Genomic DNA, 23,031 nt, shown 5'->3' with positions numbered 1-23,031 from the left:
AGATGACAGACAGCAGAGAGAGAGAAGTGAAGGTGAAGGCTGAGTGCCTCTTTTCTGCCTTTTTATGGCATGCTGCTTAGCATAGCAGACCCAAAGAAATGTACAGCCAACTGAAATAGCCTTGACACACCCACACATACATGCATGAAGACAAGCACACACGCACACAGATATGCACACAGCATGATTTATGCTCCTGGAGAATGGCAGTAAAATCCTGGATGGAGTTCAATTATAAACAAAAATGTATGCATAGACATATATTATTTATTCATGCAGACTTATGGATGCATATACATTAAGCTGAGCAAACAAACACAGACTTCCTACTTTACATTATATAAACACAGACAGTCCCAAATGGCATGCACACACATGCACACATGCGCACGCACACACACACACACACACACACACTCACAAAGCACACAAGTAAATGATTTACAGCCTGAAAAGGGAAATATTTCAACTAGCCATTATATGTGCGGCAGCAAACAAATAAACAATAGCCTAGTTCTCCGATTCTGAGAGAAATGTTTGTTCCAGATACAAATAAAGCGAGCAGCCAGCCCCAAACACATAAACTGAGAGCACATAAACTCCAGCACTCATTCTCAGCAGCAATGTCTGCCATGCTTACAGATAAATCACGCTATACATCAGTTTCTCTGTCACAATTAGGCGACTCCGAGGATACAAACACACACACACACACACACACACACACACACACACACACACACACACACGTGCACACACGTGCGCACACACACGTGCACACACGTGCGCACACACACATACACACACACACACACACACACACACACACGCACACACACACACGCACACACAGGACTTGACTCTGCCATAAAACAGTCAAAACATTAGTACATAACGAGTGGTTAAGAAGTGGATGCATAATTCTAGTAATGGTGGTGAATGGAGACCAACATGACGGGGATCACACAAGGCTGCAGGATATAAAACTGTTGGTAGTGAAAGCTAATTAGCACACACTAACCACGGGAGGAGCTCTGACAACTGTGAGGACACAGTCCATGAAAAAAAAATATGATGAAACACATGGGACGGTGGTGTACAGTTACACACTGAACACTGACTGCGTACAGGGAAATAATACCTACAGGCTAATTAACGCCGACTGTAAAGCAGTGTTTTAGTACTGTAGTCCTGTTGCTGCGATGGATGGTAGGACTTGGGGTAAATTGTGGGTTGGTGTTATGAGCTATTTCACGCTCAGCTTGCTCAGTGCAAGAATGTGAGAGAGGAGAGCAGGGGGAGAGCAGGGGGGAGAGGAGAGGAAAGGAGAGGGCCGCACTGCAATGCGGAGGCAAACGCTCCGAGACCTGTTCCCACTGATCTGGGCTCAGGGGTTGTGAGGCCGGAAATCGGATTTGAAAACTGATTTGAGGTCAGTGATTCGGAGCAGGAGCACCACCACACCAGCTGGTATATATTTGGCCACCTGTGAAAGCCCTCTGCACACAGTCACACAGCCACACTCCCTCTCTTTATCAAAGAAATAAGCATTTTTACAGAGTTTTAGCTGTAAAAAGGCAGCAGCAGATAGCTCATAAATCTGGCTGTAAAAACGTTAAGTTGTCAGAGGTGCCATCAGCTATCAATCGTGCTCACGGAGGCTGATGAAGGGGAAATAGGTGATAAAAAAACAGCATTTTAGAGAAATTATGTCCAGTCTTCCATTTGCAAAGTGCTGCAGTCGCATCCCGGCAGAATCTTAATCATGAGCCAGATTCTGGCGCAGGCTGAGGAGAACGAGAGCTATAGTGTGTGTGTGTGTGTGTGTGTGTGTGTGTGTGTGTGTGTGTGCGTGTGTGTGTGTGGCTGCACCTCTCCTCACTCCAGAGAAGGAGGCCAAGTGCCCAAGGTAGAGAAAGAGAGAGTGAGGCGGAGGGGGATGGGGACTTAGTGAGAAAGAGAGAGAGAGAGCGAGAGAGCGAGAGAGAGGTTTTGGTGGGTAGGTGGTGGTGAGGGGGTTGTAGAAAATTATATAGCCAGCATAAATCACCTCCACACTCCGGTTTCCCCCCTCCTCCAATCTTTCACACCCCTCTCTCTTTCTGCCTGTCTTTTGTGCTGTTTCTACCATCTCTCTCACTTCATCTCTTTACTTCAACCCATTTCTCTTCTTCCCTCTCTCTTTTTATCTCTCCTGATTTGCACTCTCTATTCTCTTCCCCCTTTTTTTCGGCCCGTATCCCTGCCCCTCCCTCTATCCTCCACTCGTTTTGTGGTTTCTCCGTGTGCTTGCTTTATCGATCCCCTCTCGGACTCCATTCGATGCTTAATTCCCTATTACTGGGCATGTAATCAGCCTCTCTTCCTCCGGTTGCCATCATTGCCTGTCTCCATGACATCAGCGTGTGGATGACAAAGAATGCTTAAAACTAAATGCACAGATCTACTAGTTTTAGGCTCAACATCTTGCTAAACTGAACACCTTCACCCTCTCCATAGATGGTTGCACCACACCTTGCTTTACACAGGTCAAGAGCCTTGGTGTAATATTGCAGGACACTCTCTTTCAATGCACAACAATAATCAACAATGTTGCTCACAGTCACAGTGTCTTTTCCCACCTAAAGACCATTGCAAGACTACATCAAGCTCTTACTCAGCACAGTGCAAAAGTCCTGGTCAGTGCTTATGTTACATCCTATTGCAACGCCATCCTGTCTCCTAAATAAGGTACTCCACCTGCTCCAGTTAATCCAAAACTCTGCAGCAAGGATCATCACACGCTCCAGATCAAGGATCATCACACACTCCAGAACAAGGATCATCACACACTCCAGAACAAGGATCATCACACGCTCCAGATCAAACACCTGTACTCATCCAGTTTCACTGGTTTCCTGTTGCACACCGAATCCAATTCAGAATTGTGCTGCTCACATGCAAGGCCCTACATAGTCACGCTCCCACTCCCCTCACTGACCTGCTGGGAAATTACACCCCTGCCCACTCATTACCATCCTCCACAGCATGTTTACTCAAAATGCCAAACATCCATGCCGAACCTCAGCTGTCACACTGGCCCTAAACACTGGAATTCACTTCCCCTTCTCATCAGGGATTGTGAATCCATTGTAGACTTTGAATGAAAGTAATCTGAAAACCTATCTCTTTAGGCTAGCATATTCACTGTGGTATGGTTTTATTGTATTGGTTGTAAATATTACATTCCTGTTATATTTATTTTATTTATTATATTTATTTTATGAATTGTATTTGCATGTTTATGAGTGATATTGGATGACATGAAAGGCGCTTTGGACTTGTGTGAGTGAGATAAATGTGAAATACATTCATCTAATTTTGGTCCTCAAAGCATTAAGGTGCCCAGTGAAACAAAGCCATCTTGTCTAAACAACCTTGATACAACCTAGAACATTAGGACCCAATGCTGGTCTGAGACTGAAGTGAACACTGATTTGACTGATGGGACCACTGAATTATGGCCACTTTCTCTCTATATAAGATGATTTTCAATTTATGTAAATACATATTCACCTATCTGGCATGGCAGGATGGTGCTGATAAGAATTATTATACTGTCATTTTGAAGGCAGTAGCTGCGCAATGAAGGTAAACAATCTAGTCTAATATGTAGGGCTGTACTGACGTGGTTGACCCCATGTATCTCACGTTACAGCGAAGGCTACCTACCTACAGTATTTATCACAAGGAAAACATTTCTCACATGTTTTACTTCTTTGCAGCAGTTTTTTTTTCTTAATTACAATATGAAGGTTGCTTGACAATTTGACGTTCTGATAGTGAGTACTTATAAGACCAATTTGACAGAGGTGCTGTGCTGCCACCTATGGCTAGTTTAGTTAATTGCAGAAAATGCTCCCCAGTTAAGGTCAATGCCCCTGAGAAGCAGTCTGAAAGAGGTTGGCTTGCGCTTTACAAAGATGACTAATGCTTGTGGAAGGCAAATTCATAGCTTGTGTTCAGATTGATAAGTTACAGGTTATATCACAATCATGCTCGTCGGTGTTTTGCTTTTAAACAACAACAACAATACAATAACAACAACATGACCACAAGCAACAATAATATGTGAGTAACATGAAAATAGGCTATGGGTTTAATGTCTGGCATAAAATGAGCTGAGCCAATATTTGTAGGTATGCATAAATACAAACATATCCCAGTGAAACAAGTTTTTACAGTAGGTGTTCCTAGGTCCCCATTTGATTACTAAATAATCATATCATGAGTCCCTGCTACATTTTGCAAGGCTTTGCCACCTCTGATCTGCTACATCCTGTCAGTGAGCTGTGTGCATGGAATGCTGTGCACATGGCCAGGGAATGCAGATTACTGATTGGAGAATGAGAGTTTCAGTTTTAGAAGAGTCCAAGAGAGATGCAGACATTTTCTCTCTGTACGTCATGCTTTTTGTGATAAACCTCTTAGAAAACCTGAAGTATTTATCCAGGAATATTTACAGCAGCTTTAGAAGAGTACATAACAACCAGTGGCTGCCATATCAAATGCATATTCTCTCAGCTGCATTCCAGACTAATAAGAGATGTGGGATAATTATTAGCCTACCCAAGACAAAAATGTCAGAATAGAAATGTCCTCATCTCCCATGGAGCTCAAGCCCTAGGTCGAATAGATGGGGGAGGGGCACAGGGAGAGAAAATGGTCAAATCAAGACCACCAACAACAGCAAGGGGGCAGTAGAGCACACTCAAAACTCATCTAGGTGGGAATCTGAACATCCGCAAGCCCACTGTGTATGCAGACTGCACAGCACTGAGACAGTTTTTTTTTTTTTTTTGCATTTTAAAATAGCTTACACCAGCTTGACTGAATGTAATGTTTATGTTTAATGACACATTAATACTCTTAGATAATGGCTGAATGAATATAGATCAATGGAACACACCCACACACACACACACACACACACACTGGTCTAAGATGGAGATAGCATTGTGTCCTGGCTCACCGTAAGGAGTAGCTCACTGGGCAATAAATACAAATGTGCTGTGGATCATATCCTCATTTATTTTTCATTTATTCTCTGTGAGCTGGCTGCAGCCAGGGATGGGGAGTATTTATAATTTATAATACAATAATTGTATTTTGTAATTTGTATTTTATTGGGTGGAAGAAAATGGCTTCCTATATTTTGTATCAAAATGCTTTATAGGTGTGTATTTTCATAGTTTAAAAATACTGCCAAATATTGTTGGTAAAACTAATACTTTTGGTGTTGTGATGACATCATAAATGTGCAAAACAATGAATGTAGCTTCTGACTTAGTAATTTGCCCAGGCTTGTGTCAGTTGTGATCAGAATATTGAGATTTAGGAAGATGAATCTTATGAGATGCGAGGTTGTGTAGGTGTAGATTGTGTATGTGTAGGTTGTGTATAGTAGATGTAGGTTGCTCTCACGCACACTACACTCCGTCTCACACCAACCTCAAGTTTCTTAAGAAATGTAATCACCAAATCAGAACACATGGAACTGCAGCATTGCTCAAAATGTATCATGTACATGTTGCCCCATGTATCGTCTAAAGCAACACAATGAAAACTTCATATTATTCGTCAATATAACACCATTTAGCTCTTACACGGTACTCAGATAGCTAAAAACAACTAAAAGGGTCATGATCCTTCCTGTTTTTTAGGAAAAAAGTTTGCACACAAAGTTTTGGTCATGATCCTTCTTGATCAACAATGTTGAGAGTATGCAGTGTATGAACTCTGTGAAAGGCTTATTTTGAAAAAGGCAGACTGTGTGTGTAACTGTTTTTCTTTCTCTTACAAACTCACCCCTGCATTACCATTCAAAAGTGGCCAGGTGAAAACCCCTTTCTAACCATTCAAAATAAGTGTGTTGTAGTTCACTGGATCTCTCCTCTCCTGTTTTACTGTGAGTAATATTTTGTATAGAGTTTTATCTCTCTTTAATACCTTGCCAAGTATGCCATTAAAGCAACACCAAAGAGTTTGTTGTACCTTAAAATAATGTTTCCAAAACCGTTTCAGTGGTTAATCAACTCGTAACAGGATGAACGGCACTTCTGCATTCGTTTCGCGGCCCTCTATCGGCTATAACCGCACTATGTAAGTTTGCCAGATCGGGTAGCGGTTCTGTAGTTCGATGGAATGAGACATAAGAAACTACAAATTTGACTTGCATCTGATGTCGCGATACATCGTACTTTCATAAAATCATGCAACATATTCTACCTTGTCTGACATCGTTATTTGCAAAGCCAGTGCTGGATAAACATTAGCATGCGTGCGACAGAGGAAAAGTTATTTGGTGTTGCTTTAATAATTTGAGGCAATAATGGGCTGTTTTAATAATACGGTTACAATATCCCTGTAAAAAAGCCGTATCTTTAGCCGTCATAACACTGTTTAAAAAATGTTTCTTTATAAAAATGCATCTTTGCATTTATTAATAAAAATGACCTTATTTGGCATTAATTTCAAATGAAAAATTCCAAATCCTTAAATAATATTTCATTCATATATTATTTATTATTCATAGATGTATAGCATATAATAAAAAAACATTGCATTTCCACTGCATTATGCATGGAATGCTATTCCCTCTTGAATAACATAGGTTTATGTGTTTGCCCACAACTGAGACATTCGCATGGTTCCAACTTGTTTTGTAGCCCTGCCTCACGGCTGTTTCTCAAAAGCTGCGTACAAGCAAGGTTGTGACATTTTTTTTTCAGGGCATATGTCAAAAGAACACCTGTAACCTGACTCAGAGTCTTTTGGGCTGAGATGCCTCTGGCAGGTTTATGACTCCTGAGAACAGGGGACACTCACCTAAATAGACGCCTCGTTGCTGTGTGTGCTCATGACCAGCGTAACTGTCCGACCACACATTCCCAACCACGGAGAGGCCAGCTCTAGCAACAAACCAGACAGGCTTCTGGTCAGGCCAGTGTGTGTGCGTGTGTGTGTGTGTGTATGCGTGTGTGTATGCGTGTGTGTGTATGCGTGTGTGTGTATGCGTGTGTGTGTGTGTGTGTGTGTGTGTTTACACAGCTCTGAGTTAGAGCTGGCGGCTCTGCCAAGGGGATGAGAGCTGGAAGGAAGACGCGGGGAGGGGGCAGGGGGCGGCTACCTCAAGGACTAGCATTAATGGCTTAGTCATTAGGAGCCTCTGGGACAGCACCACAGATTCAGTCAGAAAGCATTCAAGTGCCCTCAGGTCCAACGCGGTGATTTACAGAGTATTTGGACATCTGTGGAGCGCTTTAACGCCTTCAGAGCTCACTCTGACTTTCTCCCTCTCACTCTCTCACTCTCTCACTCACTCTGAGTGCTGGGTGGCTGAGGAAGACGTCAGAGGCGCTGTGATCATCCCGTGTATGTGACTCACGGCCTGTCACCTTGTTCTTATCTCACCCCACACCCCTCCAGGACCGCGCCTCGCTCATCCTCATGCTGTGCTCGCTCCCACTGCCTCTGCTTGCAGTCTGTGGCTCCTTTCGCACATCTCTCTCCAGCTGGGCCCATCAATCCCGCTGACAGCTGGCTGTCGCTCCAAAAAGCTGTGTGGCATCCAGACAAATCATCTCCACCCTCTCTCTCTCTCTCTCTCCCTCTCTCCCCCTCTCTCTCCGTCTCGCTCCCATATGCAAGAATGTCCCACTCTTCTACCTTCTTCCTTCCTCCCCTCCCCCTCCCTGTCTCTCTGTTTGTGTTTGCTGGGGTGTGTTTGTCTCGGCAAATAGTTTTTGAGTGATATATGGCCTTTGCCCTCCAAACAAATAGCAGAGTCTCAATCACTTCGTTGCACTTAATTTGTGACACCATTCCGCTGCCGTGCTGCGTCGAGTTGAGTCAACGACAGGCGCCTGTAGCCATGAAGGTGGGGCGGCCTGCATGGCACGCATGTTGAAAGACTAGCTCAAGGGACGCTGCAGAGGTAGACAGAGAAACAGGGGGGGGGGGGGGACAGAAGACGCAGTGATTAGTAGGAGAGCCAGACAGGATAATTGTTGGACGCTCAACAAAGACTCCCAGCACGTCTCAAGTACTCGCCTGTGAGGAGGTTTTTACACCTCGAGTGGTCAAATAGCCTGAGGGAAGAATGGATTGATTTATTGGTTCCTCCTCTGTGGACCTTTTTGTTTGTTGCACCAGGGACAGCTCAAAATGTCAGTTTCAGACAAAGAATTTGAGGTTTATGACTGGAGACTGTGAGACTGTCATATTCCAAGCATTCACCCTTTCTCTTGGTTTCCCTCAGTGGCATGCTGCAATGAAATATAAAGAGCACACTGTTAACAGGAAAACTACCAAAACAGCTTTGGGCCTCTGCTAAAAGTGCTGTGTAACGTTGCTGAAGTTAAAGCCAATGACAAATGGTGCCCATTAAACATTACCTTCGGTACAATTTATTTTTGGAACGGTTTGAAGAGGTTGGAAATCAAACTGTTGTCAGAGCAGAGTTGTCAAACCACACACTTCCTTTTTCTGCTAGGGAATAGGTTCCTTAATATAGAGAGACACTTTACACACCACAACTAAGACTGCATGGACATGAACTTTGCACCACATGGAGGACTGTGAGCAGATCAAAAGATTGATAGCATCATCGTGTGAGAAGCAGAACCTGCCGTGTGCGGTGCAGTTGTTTTCTGAGCTCCAGATTGGGGATCTGTGTGTGTGCAGGGATGGGAGAGGGGCAGATTGGGGATCTGTGTGTGTGCAGAGGGGCAGATTGGGGATCTGTGTGTGTGCAGGGACGGGAGAGGGGCAGATTGGGGATCTGTGTGTGTGCAGGGATGGGAGAGGGGCAGATTGGGGATCTGTGTGTGTGCAGGGATGGGAGAGGGGCAGATTGGGGATCTGTGTGTGTGCAGGGATGGGAGAGGGGCAGAAGGAGCTGTAGAGAGGGCTGCTGCTGCTGCTTTTAGGCATGCCATTGTAAAAAGGAGAGGGCTTTTATGGGCCTCAGCACCACGGAGGATAAAACACAACAAGATGAAACGAGAGACCTCCTCTCACAGTGGCAAAGGCCGTCTGTTTTCTCTCCTCTCATATCTGTCTGTCTGTCTGTCTGTCTGTCTGTCTGTCGCTTTCCCTCCATAAACTGAAGCAATGAGCGCACGTGTAATTGGTTGCATGTGGGTTTCTAAAGCATATCTGCTAAATTGGCATACAAATCTAGAAGTGTGTTCTTTTAGACATGTTTACAATGCGCTGTTATGTCTGCTCATAAAAGTGTTTGTTGATAAAAGAAGACTTGACTGTATGATGATGATCATTATGAGAAGTATAAGAGGATGTGAAATGATGTATGAAGAGCTTTCCCATTTCAGCTCATAACTTTTGACAGTTTGAAGTTTAAATTATATTTCAATTGCTATCAATCAATTGCTTACTGATGCAGCTACAGAATTGATTAAATCTAGTAATGATATCTTATTGATACTCATATCATACATTGATAGGATCATCTAAAAATTATTTCCAATTCTAAAGTTGTGACTTAGGTCAAACTTTTTTTATGCTACATGTAAATAATTCAACCTTATTGTTCAGTGCACATGGTTCAGAAGCATTCAGTGCTACTTATAGACTTCTTTATCTGAAACTGAATTTTTTTCTGCGTCATTTTTTAATAAACTGCAGTGCCAAGCTGGTCTAACTTCAGTCATCAGTGAACCTTCCAGCCTGCAGCCTGCAGCCAGCCTCAACCCGAGTCAGATCTAGCTCTGGGCCAATCCCTTGAAGGTCTATCCTGACCTAACCTTAGTCCCACCACTCCATGGGCTCACTGCCAAGAGCAGACATGCTGCAGTCAGGCTGGGCCCATGCACTGCAGTAAATGCCCAGATGTCAGTACCTTTGCACAGACTGACATGAGGAAAAGCCATTAAAGCAGGCAGAGGATCTGTGGAAAGGTGGCCTATGTAAGCAAACTCATTGCAGGCAGAGACGCCAAATGTCATTTCATTCCCTACATGTGGGATCACTACATGTTAATATAAACAATGTTCCAATAAAATAATCACTGTTGCTGATTTGAGGATAAGCTGTGAGAACACAAATGGCATTTGAAAAATAAACAGATGCCTAAAAAAACTGAAAAATGAACAGATATCTACCTACAGTAAATGACATGAAATGACAGTAAATTGCATGGAGGAATACTCTAAGATATAGCTTTGAAAGTTCTACTACAGTAATAGTATCATCTGAAATCAATTTTGTCATGTCCAAAGTCATGACCATGCCAAAAATATTTGATAGTTCCAAGAAAAGAGAAATGGGAACATAAACATCAAAACTAACCATCTTGGAGAAAGTATTTCTCAAAATCCCTTGGGAACCAAAGTTGTTGGTTGTTTACGTCAGTCGTCCAAACAACAGCATGATTGCACTTTGGCCGTCTACGGGAGGTTGGCAAAGGGAGATGTTCTGACTAACGCACTTGTGGGCACAACCTTTCTTGGTCTGTCTATGTGAGCTCTTTTTATACGTTTGGACATTGGGTTAGATACGAGACTACAGCTTGCAGATTTGTAACAGCCGTTACAATTTTGGGCCACAATGTGCCTGTCAAAGCTTAGCACAGGGACACGAAGGGTGACAAATGCACCCTGGTTGTTTAATAAGATGCTGCCTAATGGCTTCCATCTTGTGCTGGAGTGGAGTTACAGGGAGATGGGAGGGGCATAGTCGCATCAGCATGCTTAAATGGAAACAGATGGATGCTAATTAACTGTAGAGCTGATGCAGTAATGGAAACTGAGCTAGGTCTCTCTCTTTCTCACAGGTGTCAATGTAAGACAGGAACAATTTAGACTGAGGACTGTGGAAAGTCCGAATGGAACATCAGGGCGCCAGGAACCTCTTAGTAGAACTGGCGGAGGAGACCATTCTTCCATTCGAGGGAGCTGTTCTCTTTGCGTCATCATTTGTGGCTTGAGTTTTTGAAAGCCTGCCCCGTTTTGGACAGCCATTGCAACAGCCCAAATTGCAATATAATGTAGTAAAGCTCCCCTACTCTCTTAATAACCACAAAGTGTTTTTCGTCATGACTCATTTTCTATTATGAGACACTTTTCAGCTTATGCTAGTTAGTTGAAGACATGTATCTTTTTTTGAGGTTCTTTTCTCGTGGTTATATAAAAGCGTCCAGACATGGGTGTGGGTAGGAACGACATGTACAAGCCACTTAAGTTAGGAAAAACCATCAAAGACAGTCTCCTGTTTAAAAGTAAACATGAACACAAACATGAACCCCTCTCCTAATCGGACTGAAAGTTGGGAGAGGCTTAGTGGTATTGGAATAGTACAATTACGTCAGGATCATTTTGGTATATATAGCTGGGGTCAAAAACATTCCAAAATGCATCGCACACACATCGCATATTAGTACTTGGCTTCACCTGCTTTGACAATTCCTTTGTTTTTCTTTTTAAGGAATCATCCGTGAAAAAAAAACATTTAATGAATGTCCTTATCTTCAGATGAGTGATATCATAGCATGATGGCTTATCAATTAGACATTATTTTTTAAAATCAATGTTAAAAGAAACAAAGTACTAAGTATGCTTTCAAAGTTCAAACAGATCAAACAAATCTTGGTGGTTAATACTGCTATCTATCCATCATGTACATCTCTGAGCATAATAGGAGTCTGAATTGTGCAATATTACTGTGTGTGAGAGAGCTATAGGCTCTGTAGACACATACCTAGATCTTTTTTAAAACTGATATGTTCTAAGTGTAAATGTTCTATGTTCGTTTTATAGCTTACTTCACTCCACCACAGCCCATCTATGGGGTAGCCATAGTAAAGTATAGTAAGTATATATACGTTTTTGATCCCGTGAGGGAAATTTGGTCTCTGCATTTAACCCAATCGGTGAATTAGTGAAACACAAACAGCACACAGTGAACACACAGAGAGGTGAAGCACACACTAATCCCGGCGCAGTGAGCTGCCTGCTTCAACGGCGGCACTCGGGGAGCAGTGAGGGGTTAGGTGCCCACTGGTCGGGGCTCGAACCGGCAACCCTCCGGTTACAAGTCCAGAGTGCTAACCAGTGGGCCACGGCTGCCTCAAAGGAAAGAAGAACAAGATAAATGTGGCATATAATGACGCCCTTAGACAGTGTTAAAGTAGCCAAGGTGGGAAAGTACGAACAAAATGGTTGTGAACTGTTCCCACTTTCCAAGCATTGGTTAGGAATTTTATGTTTAAATTGATGTGCAGGCTTACTGAGTCTAAGAATGGCATTATAAGGTCTTTGTATGTATTTTAACCATTGAGTACACATGTGTGCTATGTGTAATTTATACTGCTCAAAACAATTAAGGGAACACTTACAGCTTTCCACGATTGTTAAAACACATTTTTTGAAACCTTCTACCCTTTTCTCTATTCTCAAACTACATTCACAGAATGTCTGACAGTTCTTGCAAAATAAAACACTCGCCTCAAAAGTTTTACTTGTGCTCAGAGCCAAACAGTGTCAGAGTACCGATCCAGTGTATGATTGAAGTGTTCCCTTAATTTTTTTGAGCAGTATATTTTATGTTTGTCTGTATACTGTGTGTGTTTTAGTATTTGGACCTCAAGTCTGTCAATAAATATAATAATAATAATAATAATAATAATATGGGTTTGGACCTTTTTTACATACATAAATAGTGTGTTTACTTGCTTACACAGATATTTTTAAAATCTAATATTTCTCAAAACGCCAGTTTCTGTGGATCTGTGGGGACAAGTAAAATGGAATCTTTTACAATTAGAGATTGACCGTGACCATCCACTCTGGGTCCGGAAGTAAAAATCCCATTAATTTGTTCAATTGAGAATTTGATGAGCCATAATATCGTAACTGTCCAAGGTAGACTTAAAGGAAAGATTCAGAGTTAAAACAACCTGGGGTCTATTTATGGATGATAGCGAGTTCAAACTTTCATTTGGGTGCAACATTTTGTTAAACAGAGGAGTTTTGAGCTAGACCGTTGTTTGCATTGGCAACAAAATGGTTTATAGCCTGTAGCAGCGGGCGTGGAGCCATGTCAAAAGAAACCGTTATTTTCAACCCACTGACAAGGCTCAAAATAGCCTTACACTTCAGTGGTAGTGTAGATAGGGTCTCTACAGACATTTTTGAAAGTGTACAAAGAGGTCATAGCTGTTTCTGAAGGCAGTGTATTGCCTTACTTCGTGTTCCGCTTGCTTCAAATCAGTGGGTGCATTCGACTTCTTCAGCGCTGAGCAGATCTGGCTGAACGCGCCCAGTGATTGGACAATTGCCGTTATCATCCATATATAGATCCCAGGTTGTTTTAACGCCGGATATTTCCTTTGAAACTAGCTATGTGACGATGAAGCGATTGTTCATGCTCATGTAGACATCACAAGTTCACATGATATCAACCTTGTTTTATGAAAAATGTGTTTCACAGAAGCGTTTCACAGAAAAGCACTACTCTACCCGAAACCTAAAGTGCAAAAGCAGCATCTTTGATTGGTAGAGATTAGCATTGCCATGGAAATATTTATGACTAATTCTCTCCTTAAAGGTGCCATGTGTAAGAATTGAGGTAAAAATATAAAAAAAAATGAGCTACACGCATCAAAAGAATGAGAAGAAATAAGGGCGATGATGTCATTAAATAAATGTCAAGGTATAGTGCTGCAGAGATATCAACCTGAATTAGCATGCTAAATTACTAGCCACAGCCCGACAGGTGTATCCTCTTTGGTTCAAGTACGCCCACAAGCCGTGCGAGTTATTTGTGTATTGCAGTTTGGCTGGCGGTTATGTTGCCCGCATGCTGCCTCCCCTTGCCGAAACTGGTATTATGACAGCAGTCGGGCTGTGGCTAGTAATTTAGCATGCTAATTCAGGTTGATATCTCTGCAGCACTATACCTTGTCATTTTTTTAATAACATCATCGCCCTTATTTCTTCTCATTCTTTTTATGCGTGTAGCTCATTTTTTGGATATTTTTACCTCAATTCTTACACATGGCACCTTTAACCCATGCTTGTCTGCTTGTCCGCTTGGTCAAACAAGATGGCGACCAAGGTAGTGAGTGTGATTTTTTTTTCAATGCAAACACTAGGAAGTCATCATATTGTATACAAATTCAGGAGGAGGTGTGTTAAACTATCTTAAGTTGGAAAATGTTGCTAATGCTGCTAATGCTACTATGCTGTTGAAACTTTACATAATGTACAAACCAATAATTTGAAGCTCTTTTTGAAGTCCTAAGACTGGCACCATCACTGAACTATTCTCACAACTGAACCAAATTATTCTACTACCCTAACAATTCCTGTTCCAGGGTTTTTCAAACTCTGTAACCTTGACTCGAACCGATTGTAATTGGAGTAGGCTATGTCTAATAATAAATAATAATACGTTTATTTTATATAGCGCCTTTCTATGTCTACTCCAAGTAGTAATCAATAATCTGGAAGACAAACGTTAAAATTAATGAAGGTACATTCATTAAATGAACTAGCCTGGCGAGCCAGACCCACATTAAAATGTAGGGTCTGGGCACTCACCGTTCGCAGTGCTCAGTCCGAGGGGCGGGATAATCAGAATTTTAAATTCCCTCTGCACGCAATAGGACGCAATAGGATATTTGTTTTCAAGTAGCAGGGAATTCAAGCCAAACCGTTGCAACTCTGCCATCAATCATTATGTTAAGCCCACCAAACGACTCTATACACGATTTCAATTGTCTGATTAAGTTTCGATTTCTGGAGCTCACAAGCCAACGGAGAGTTGCTAGACTAGCCCTGGCAGGAAATGTAATTTGCTGCCGCTAGGGGCGTATCTAGATTTCTAGGCTATAAATGAACTGCTTGAATGGTCAAAATGTGCAGTACAAAGTTGAATGGAAACCAGCTTGTGTAACTTTTAGCATAATAATGAGGCATGTGGAGACTGGATTGGATAGCCACTGGGATATCGCACACCAAGTGCAAGCAACGTCAGAAAAGTTAATGCAACACCAAAGAGTTTTTTGTACCTTAAGACCCCGTTTACACGAGCATGTGTATTTTTATAAACAAAGACATTTCCCTACGTTTGAGCCTTTCATTTAGACGCAAACGGAGAATTCGCCCCGTAAAACGGTTATCCAAAAAAACTCCGGCCAAAGTGATTATTTTGGAAAACTTTGTTTATGCGTTTGGTTGTAAACTGTGGCAAACGGAGTTTTGGGCAGCCAACGTCACAGTATGCGACAGAAGTACACCAAATGTGCGACCAATGTTTACATTTACATGTTCTCACGTGCGACTTCACATTTTGGGGCTGAGGTGATCATGGATAAGCTCAGAATAGCCATCGCGTTTATGTATCGACAACAACTTGCTTTACCGCTGCTATCCGAAGAAGAGAGTACACTTCCGTTTCCGGTGGCTCGGGCAACTTTTCAGGATTCTGATAGGTTAATGTGAGCTTGAGCTTATCGTTAGACTGCCACTGTGGTTTGGCGTACTCATGACAGCATGTATGTACACGGGTTCGTGAAAACACATTTTTAAAAAAAACGTTCTCATGTAAATGCAGTTTTATTTGCAAACGTAGATGGCCAGATATTCGTTTAGGAAAATACCCTGCTTCGTGTAAATGTAGTCTAAAAAAATGTTTCAAAAATTGTTTCCGTGATTTATCAACTCGTAACAGGGTGAACGGCACTTCTGCATTCGCTTCGTGGCCCTCTATCGGCTATAATAGCACTATGTAAGTTTGCCAGATCGGGTAGCGGGTTTGTAGTTCGATGGAATGAGACATAAGAAACTACAAATTTGACTTGCATGATGTTGCAATACATCATACTTTCATAAAATCATGCAACATATTCTACCTTGTCTATGGACATCGTTATTTGCAAAGCCGTTGCTGGATAAACAAATAGCGTGCGTGCGACAGAGGAAAAGTTCTTTTATTTGGTGTTGCTTTAAAGGAACAATCCGGACTAAAAACAACCTTGGATCTATTTATGGATGATAACGAGTGTGGAGAGGGTCCCTACAGACAAATCAAAGTATTGCAAACTTTCTAAATGTTCAGAGAGGTTATAAAAAAGAATGTTTATGAAGTCAGTGCACTACCTTAAACTCATTTTCCATTTACCCATAGAGGTGTAACACCTGACAACACTGAAGCAACACTTAACACCTGAAAACATTGGCTCTGCTGATTTTAAACTTCAGTATGAAGATTCTGATCCTTTGTGATCCATCTGAATTACCAGGACTCACATGCCAGTTTCATTAGATATGAAGCATGATACTCTTGAGAAGGTGGCAAAGACAATGTACCAGTTCCTATTGCTTCAGCACTGAACTGCAAACGTGGGGATCATACTGGAAGTAAAAAAGTGGTAATGGCAACACAGCGCAAACTATAATAATTCTACTTATTTAAAGTGCCCATATTATGAATAAAATACTTTTTTTCTGAAATTTGATGTGTTATTGTGTGTCGCTGGTGCTTCCACACACATACAAACTTGAAAAAAAAGGTTTTTTCTTAGGGTTAGGGTTGGGGTTAGGGTTAGGCCTGAGGTGTGGGTGGGTGGCTTAGGGTTAGGGAACATAGGGCTGTGGGAACATAGGCATGCTCCCTTGTGTGAGCTACGGGTTTCTGAATGTATCCTGCCTTCAGTCTCCAGGGTGAGCTAGTCAAAATCGGCACGGCTTGCTACGTCACAAGCCAAAACATTTCAATATTCCCACTCACCACCCCCTTTTAGGGGAAAGAATAAGTTACGTGGATATAATGGAAACCTATGGAGCTGCGAAGTGAGCAGGGAAAAGGATTTATACTTACTAAATCTTTGAACAAACGTGAATTAAAGGCACAAAATAAGGTTGGTATAACAGTTATCTGTGTGTTCATTGGATTCATTCTAATTCCATCACTTATGTATTTCCTACAACTAGGTGAGATAGCTATGTTGTACTGAAGTTCCACAGTTAGATAGCTAGCTAGCAAGCTAACCATTTAACATTGGAGATTATGGTAAGCGTTAGCTATGAGCTAAATTCGTCCTCTCAACACTGGGGTATTGGAATGTGGAATTAGGTTGATAGTATAGTTTCAGCATGAGTCAGTTACATATACATATTTCATCACCATTGTGTTAGTAAAGGATTGAATGTCCTGTGAATCAATAACTAGATGTAACGTGTGACTAGCTGTCTTTCCAATTGGAATCAATAGCCACGTTTGCATGGACATTTTTATTTCAATCCGATTGAAATTAATCTGATTAAAGATTCCAACTGACCTGCTTCCATGAACGCTAAATAATCTAATTGGCATTTAGTCTGTGTTTACATGGAACAAGCATTTAATCATTTAGAAGCTCCTAGTTGTATTCTTGCCATGAAAACTCATTTGTTTAGATAAATTGACCAGTGCTTCGTCTGAGAAGATGTAGTTATATGTAACTAGTAATGTAAAACAAATGTGTAGTAGATGTTAGGGGATTTTGAATTTGCGTGTTTCACGCATTTTGAAAAAGCAAGACCTTCGTCAACATCAACAGACGTTAGCTTAATCAACATCCCCACCTCTCCACTCCAAGCCTACATGTTATGAGTTAAACTGTTTTTTTAAGCCTCCATATCTCAGAAAATAATGTAGATACAAGCTTTGCACAGTAGTTGGGTAATATTTAGCATTATTGACATAAAGTATGAAGCAAATCCAAGAAGGTCAGGCGGGAGGCATCTGTTGATTTGGCACGAATGACCCTGGTAACAGTTAATGGAGCGGGGCGTGGGTAAATGAGCAGCAGCTCATTAATATGTAATGAGCAGCAGAAACAGCACACTCTAAAAGGGACTGAAACAGAGGGTAATAGAGGTAGGTAAGAAACTTTTCCTACAAGCTATTTCCAGCAAACAACTTCAGAAACATGTTTTCTGGAACTCATAGACCTATTTTAGACCTAATTTAAAATAGTCATATGGGCACTTTAAACAAAGCCTTTAGTAAGCGCTACGCTTTATTATTTTATGAGTACCATAAGGCGTTCTTGGCTAAGTCTGCTTCGTTTCTTGCTTTTAATACTGAATGGCTGGTACATCAGTTGGCAGGACCAGTCCTTGCATGTCCTATATGTAGTTTTGAAGTCCACTGTTGCGGCCTCTGCCCTAAAACCATAGCTAAGACATTTTCATCTGCTGTCCATGGTGCTGAAACCAGTATTTATGACAGGCAAGGCTATCCTTACAGCTTATCTTAACTGTATACGAGCATCCGACTGGACCGTTGCATTGAGTGTTCTCTGTCCAATCCATTAAACATGCTCTTCTATTGCGTCATATATTTTGTTCAAAATAGCAGAAGAACACAAGCGTTCAGAAAGAAAATAAAAACAGGGGATCCGATAAAAGCTCTGCTCAAAACATCATGCCATATGTGCTGCACAGCACTGTTACGTCGTGTCCAGTAAGGACATTGCAGTTGAAAACAATGTAATTCAATTGATTTTGTCGCTAACACTTGTACGCATCGCATGCAGTTAGTACGCAGTGTTAGATCTGCTGTCCATTGTGCTGAAACTGTTAGCAGTCTTTATGAAAGGGAAGAGCACTCAGGGAAGAAGCAATTGATCTTTGACATATGTTTTCTCCCAATTCTAATTAAGTAGCTAGTGTTCCTGGTAAAAATGGTAGCTTTAGCTTTAACTAAATTCTGCCAGGAAGACGAATACTATGTTATTAATTTATTAACTACTCCCAACAAATCACAGGACTACATCTGTCTTTAAAATGACATGGCTTACATACCTGTTCTGCTGCTTTCAAGTGCCAGCATTGTGATGTCCCCCTCAACCACTTCAACCACAACTACCACCAGTTTGGTCCCTGTCAGGTAGTCCAGGGGTGGGCTCCAGCCTTGCCATCTCGATCTGGAAGGATCTCCTAGGGTCCCAGCAGTCCAAAACCGAGGACAGGGCCTACAACAAAGAGTCTTATGTTGCCTTTATTATCATCACTGGGTCCCATTCACCAACCATTCATGCTCTTAAAACCTTTTGCAATTTTCACAAAGATTCCAACATTCAACATTAAATCTGGAATTTGTTCTTAGGTGTGCTGTGCACACTCAAGAGCATTCTCATGCACATTTGAGTGACAATTTGAGCATAATTGCTTAAAATAATTGGTTATAGTGTTTTCGTTCATTGTACAGTCGACAGTTAATTATAGTATTTTAATAAAATGTATTAGTGATCATTTTTAGATCCTTTTGATAATTATTTTTTATAGTATAAAGCATTACCTAAAAGAAGACTATACTGACACATCATATCAGTTATGTTAATTGGGAGCCATGCCTCTGCATATAAGGCCTGCTATCACAGCACTTTTACTTTCTGAAGCCGGATTTTACATCTCCGGATCTAATCCTTTACCACCACAAGAGCAGGTACTCTGCACCTTGGGCTTTTTAGCCACTGGAACATTTCAGCAAGAGTTAGGACACTGGGTAGGCATGTCATCCAAAACACACGCTCTCCCATTATATTAGTTGAAGATGGCATAAATCAACAGCCCACTCAATACATAGCATTTTATTATACAGTGCAACAACAGCTGCCAGTCAAGACAGGGTTCCATTCTATTCCTGGTCTGCCCAACACCGCCAGGGCAATAGACTGCACTCACACGCGCATTAAAGCACCTTCATCAGATCCATTTCCATACAACCACAAACAATACCACTTATTCAAAGTCCAACTAATTTGCGACTCCCAGCTGTCAAGTGCAGTCAAGTGCATATGAGTCATATTTTACAGAGCAGTGGGTATGCACCTGGAACAAGGAGCTACTGGAGATGCATGGCTCATTGGTAAGCATCTTTGAGTAATTTTGAATTCCAGCAACAGTGGGTTTCTATTTCAATAATCGATTGTTTTGTAAGGTCATCAAGGGTATGTCCTTGCACCCTGGTTAAAGACAACAGTGATGGACCCTCAGACTAACCAGGAGGTGTCCTACAATCAGAGGCAGGCACACAACTGTGTTCTGTCGGAGCATAGTGTCGGTTTCAGTGAATATGATCAAAAAAATCTTGCCAACTGCAGCTTTAATCTGTTTGGGAATAGCTGTTTTAGCTGGAAACACAAAAAGCTCAGTTTTTGAGAGATTAAGCTGAAGATGCCGATCTTTCATCCAGACTGAAATATCATTAAGGCATGCATCCGATGGGAACACTAGATTTCTCAGGTGGGAAAGATATGTAAAGTTGAGTGTCGTCTGCATAGCAGTGATAGCCAAATCCATGGGAGCGAATGGCCTACTGAAGATTAAAGTCCTTTAGAAAACAACTGTTAGCCAATATCAATGGGAACATGCCAGAACCAAACAGTGCCCTGCAACATTGCTCAAAAAGTTGCTTTGTGCATCGTCAGCTTTACCACTGGTATTTTGATCTCTCTCCCTCTCTCTCCCTCTCTATACACCATACACCAGCAGGTGCAAAAACAGAGCCTCCCTCATCATGAAGGATGACACTCATCATGCACACAGACTGTTTGCCCCCCTCCCATCATGCAAGAGGCTACGCAGCATCGAGGCAAAGACAACCAGACTGAGGAACAGTTTCTTCCCATCTGCTGTTACACTGATAAATTCATCACCTCATCACCTCTGCTCTGATCTGACCATAGATTCATCACCTCTGCTCTGATCTAACCATAGACTGCTGCCGACACACTGCACTTTAGTCATGAACTTACTCATTGACTTGAGCACCCTGAACACTGATGTCATTCACTGTGCATACTGCAATGATAGATATTTCTTGGATAGGATGATGCATTTGTTTTACCCATAATTAATTTCTTATATTTGTTTACCAATTTTTAATTGTTTTACTATTTTTATTTGTTGGGGGGGGGGGGGGGTGCTTTGTTTAATCAACCTCAGTACTAAATTTCGTTTCTACATGAAAATGTAGGAGTGACAATGAAGCTTCTTGAATCTTGAATCTTGAAATTGAATCACTTTTGAAGCCAGCCTCAGATGGCCATTTGAGGAGTTGCAGTTTTTGTGTGAACAAGAAGAGCCTGGCTGAGAGCCGTTTTTTGTTTTCTTTATCTTTTCTGTTTGTTAATTAATCCAAGACTAAATAGCATGGCATTTTCGCAATATTGCTTTGCAATGGACATTTATGAATTGAATCACACACAAAGCTTTTTTACATAGACCTGACATACTGCACTTACATGCATTAGTCTACACCAGCATCACACTATTTTTTTTTTTTTCAATCTTTTATCTTTCTTTATCATTATAAATAGTGGGTGATCCCTCAGGACACCACTGCACAGGCAGAAACTGAACAACTAATGCTTTTTTTACTAGGCTACATGTTTTACAACCTATGTATGTGGCAAATCAAAAATCATTGAATCCTCGAGTGTTGTGTTGTTATGCATGCAACCAATCACTTGTGATGACAAGATTGCTATCAGATTAAAAGGTGTGTGTGGAGGGAGCTGGCAGTTTACAGAGAAGAGTTGGAGTGAGACAGCAGATGAACACAAGATGAGTGAAGTTTGCATGGGATGTGATGCATTAAAAAATATACCTAGTTCCTTCCATTTTCACTCGGAATAAAATAGGTTCACTTATTAGTCATTTGTTGTTAGAGATGTAGCCTAATAATTCAAGATAACAACCTTTCTGGAAACAGAACATATCTTAATATTACTAAACATTCAACCGAACTCTCGCTTTCTTCTCGGGTCAGATATGCACCGCTACGCGTCAGAGGAAATAGGTTTAATCGCCATCTGCTGAGCAAGCTAGTTACGCAACATTGCATCAGTAATAGACCTTCATCCATTAATATTTATGCTGCAATATTTTACACGAACACTGATTTATCCCAGTACCCTAGATGAGTAAGGCCAGAGAGGCTTGAATCAACTAATCAATGATCTTTGATTAGGGTTAGGCCTAGGCCTACTGCAGCAATTCTGGTAATCGTAAGGCTACAACTTTAGGCCATTCAATAGTTTAGTTCTATCGCCGCCTTCGAGCAGACCATGTGTTGAGAGTGAAGGGCAGCTTTTCGGTAAGTTCAAGATGTTAACTCAGAACGTGGAAAATGTTACTAGTTCACAGTTCTGAAGTCTGAAATCTACCGAGCCAGCTACATTAACTTAAAAGCAAACGAGACATTCCTTATCAAATACATCAGGCAAACGTTGACATGTAACCTCTTGTCTTGCAGTTAGGTTAGCAAGGATATATGTAAGAGGATGTGTTGACACGTATAGTAGTTTTGTGTTCCTGATGTCCCTTCCATATTGGGCCTATTTGTGAAATGGTTTAAACGAATATCAGTAGGCTTAAGAGCATGCAAGTGGAATGTATACTGGATATACAGCTTCTCAAAAATTAGGTCTAAGTTGCCTAAGTTTCTTGCCTGGTTGACAATTTGAGTGTTCAGACCTGTAGTTTCTTTGCTTGGGTGTTGCAAGGCGCAGATATCGTGCTCCGGGGCTCGAGAACCCACGTGTAACAACAACTTACAGTCCCGGTCAATCAGTGAAGAATGACTTTGTGAGAAGGTACACCATTCATTAAAGGAAGAATATCCCTGATAGACCTTTACAAATATATGACTCCATACACACTTGTTACACCAGTGTGTGCGATGGCACAGTTTGAGAACCACTGCCTCCACTTACTGTCGGCTAATGCGCTTTTAGCTTGAAATCTGGTTAGGCTATGCCGTTTTTTGAACGGCTAGATAGATGTCCACATGAAATGTAGTGCAGGCCCTATTCTGTAACTGGCGTTTTTGTGTGCGTGTCGGCCGCTGTCTTCCTAAGGTAATGAAATGCATGCATTACTACTTTCTCGTATGAATCATATGGCAACAACTCATGTGCTATGTTTTTGCATGAGGTTTATTTTGGGCGTTGGTATTGGGCATTTAATTGTTTGAGCA

The 23,031-nt window shown here is 41.5% G+C and overlaps 1 protein-coding gene and 1 long non-coding RNA gene across 3 annotated transcripts in view; one reads left to right on the top strand and one right to left on the bottom strand.

Moving 5' to 3' along the window:
- Positions 1 to 8,097: 8,097 nt before the first annotated feature.
- LOC121713792 lies at positions 8,098 to 22,793 on the bottom strand. Its single transcript, XR_006032946.1, has 3 exons — positions 22,530 to 22,793; positions 18,852 to 19,021; positions 8,098 to 8,306 (listed from the first exon to the last, which is right to left on the bottom strand). It is a non-coding gene; the product is annotated as an uncharacterized LOC121713792 (long non-coding RNA).
- The window catches only part of hoxc13a (homeobox C13a), a 31,103-nt gene continuing 29,918 nt past the window's right edge, over positions 21,847 to 23,031 (top strand). For both annotated transcript variants that reach the window (XR_006032944.1, XR_006032943.1), the window contains exon 1: positions 21,847 to 22,149. The gene's annotated coding sequence lies outside the window, so the exon portion shown is untranslated. The remainder of the gene's footprint in view (positions 22,150 to 23,031) is intronic.

The sequence above is a fragment of the Alosa sapidissima genome, chromosome 7, assembly GCF_018492685.1.
Source record: "Alosa sapidissima isolate fAloSap1 chromosome 7, fAloSap1.pri, whole genome shotgun sequence".
Classification (NCBI taxonomy): Eukaryota; Metazoa; Chordata; class Actinopteri; order Clupeiformes; family Clupeidae; genus Alosa; species Alosa sapidissima.
This window is presented reverse-complemented; position numbering and strand designations above follow the sequence as displayed.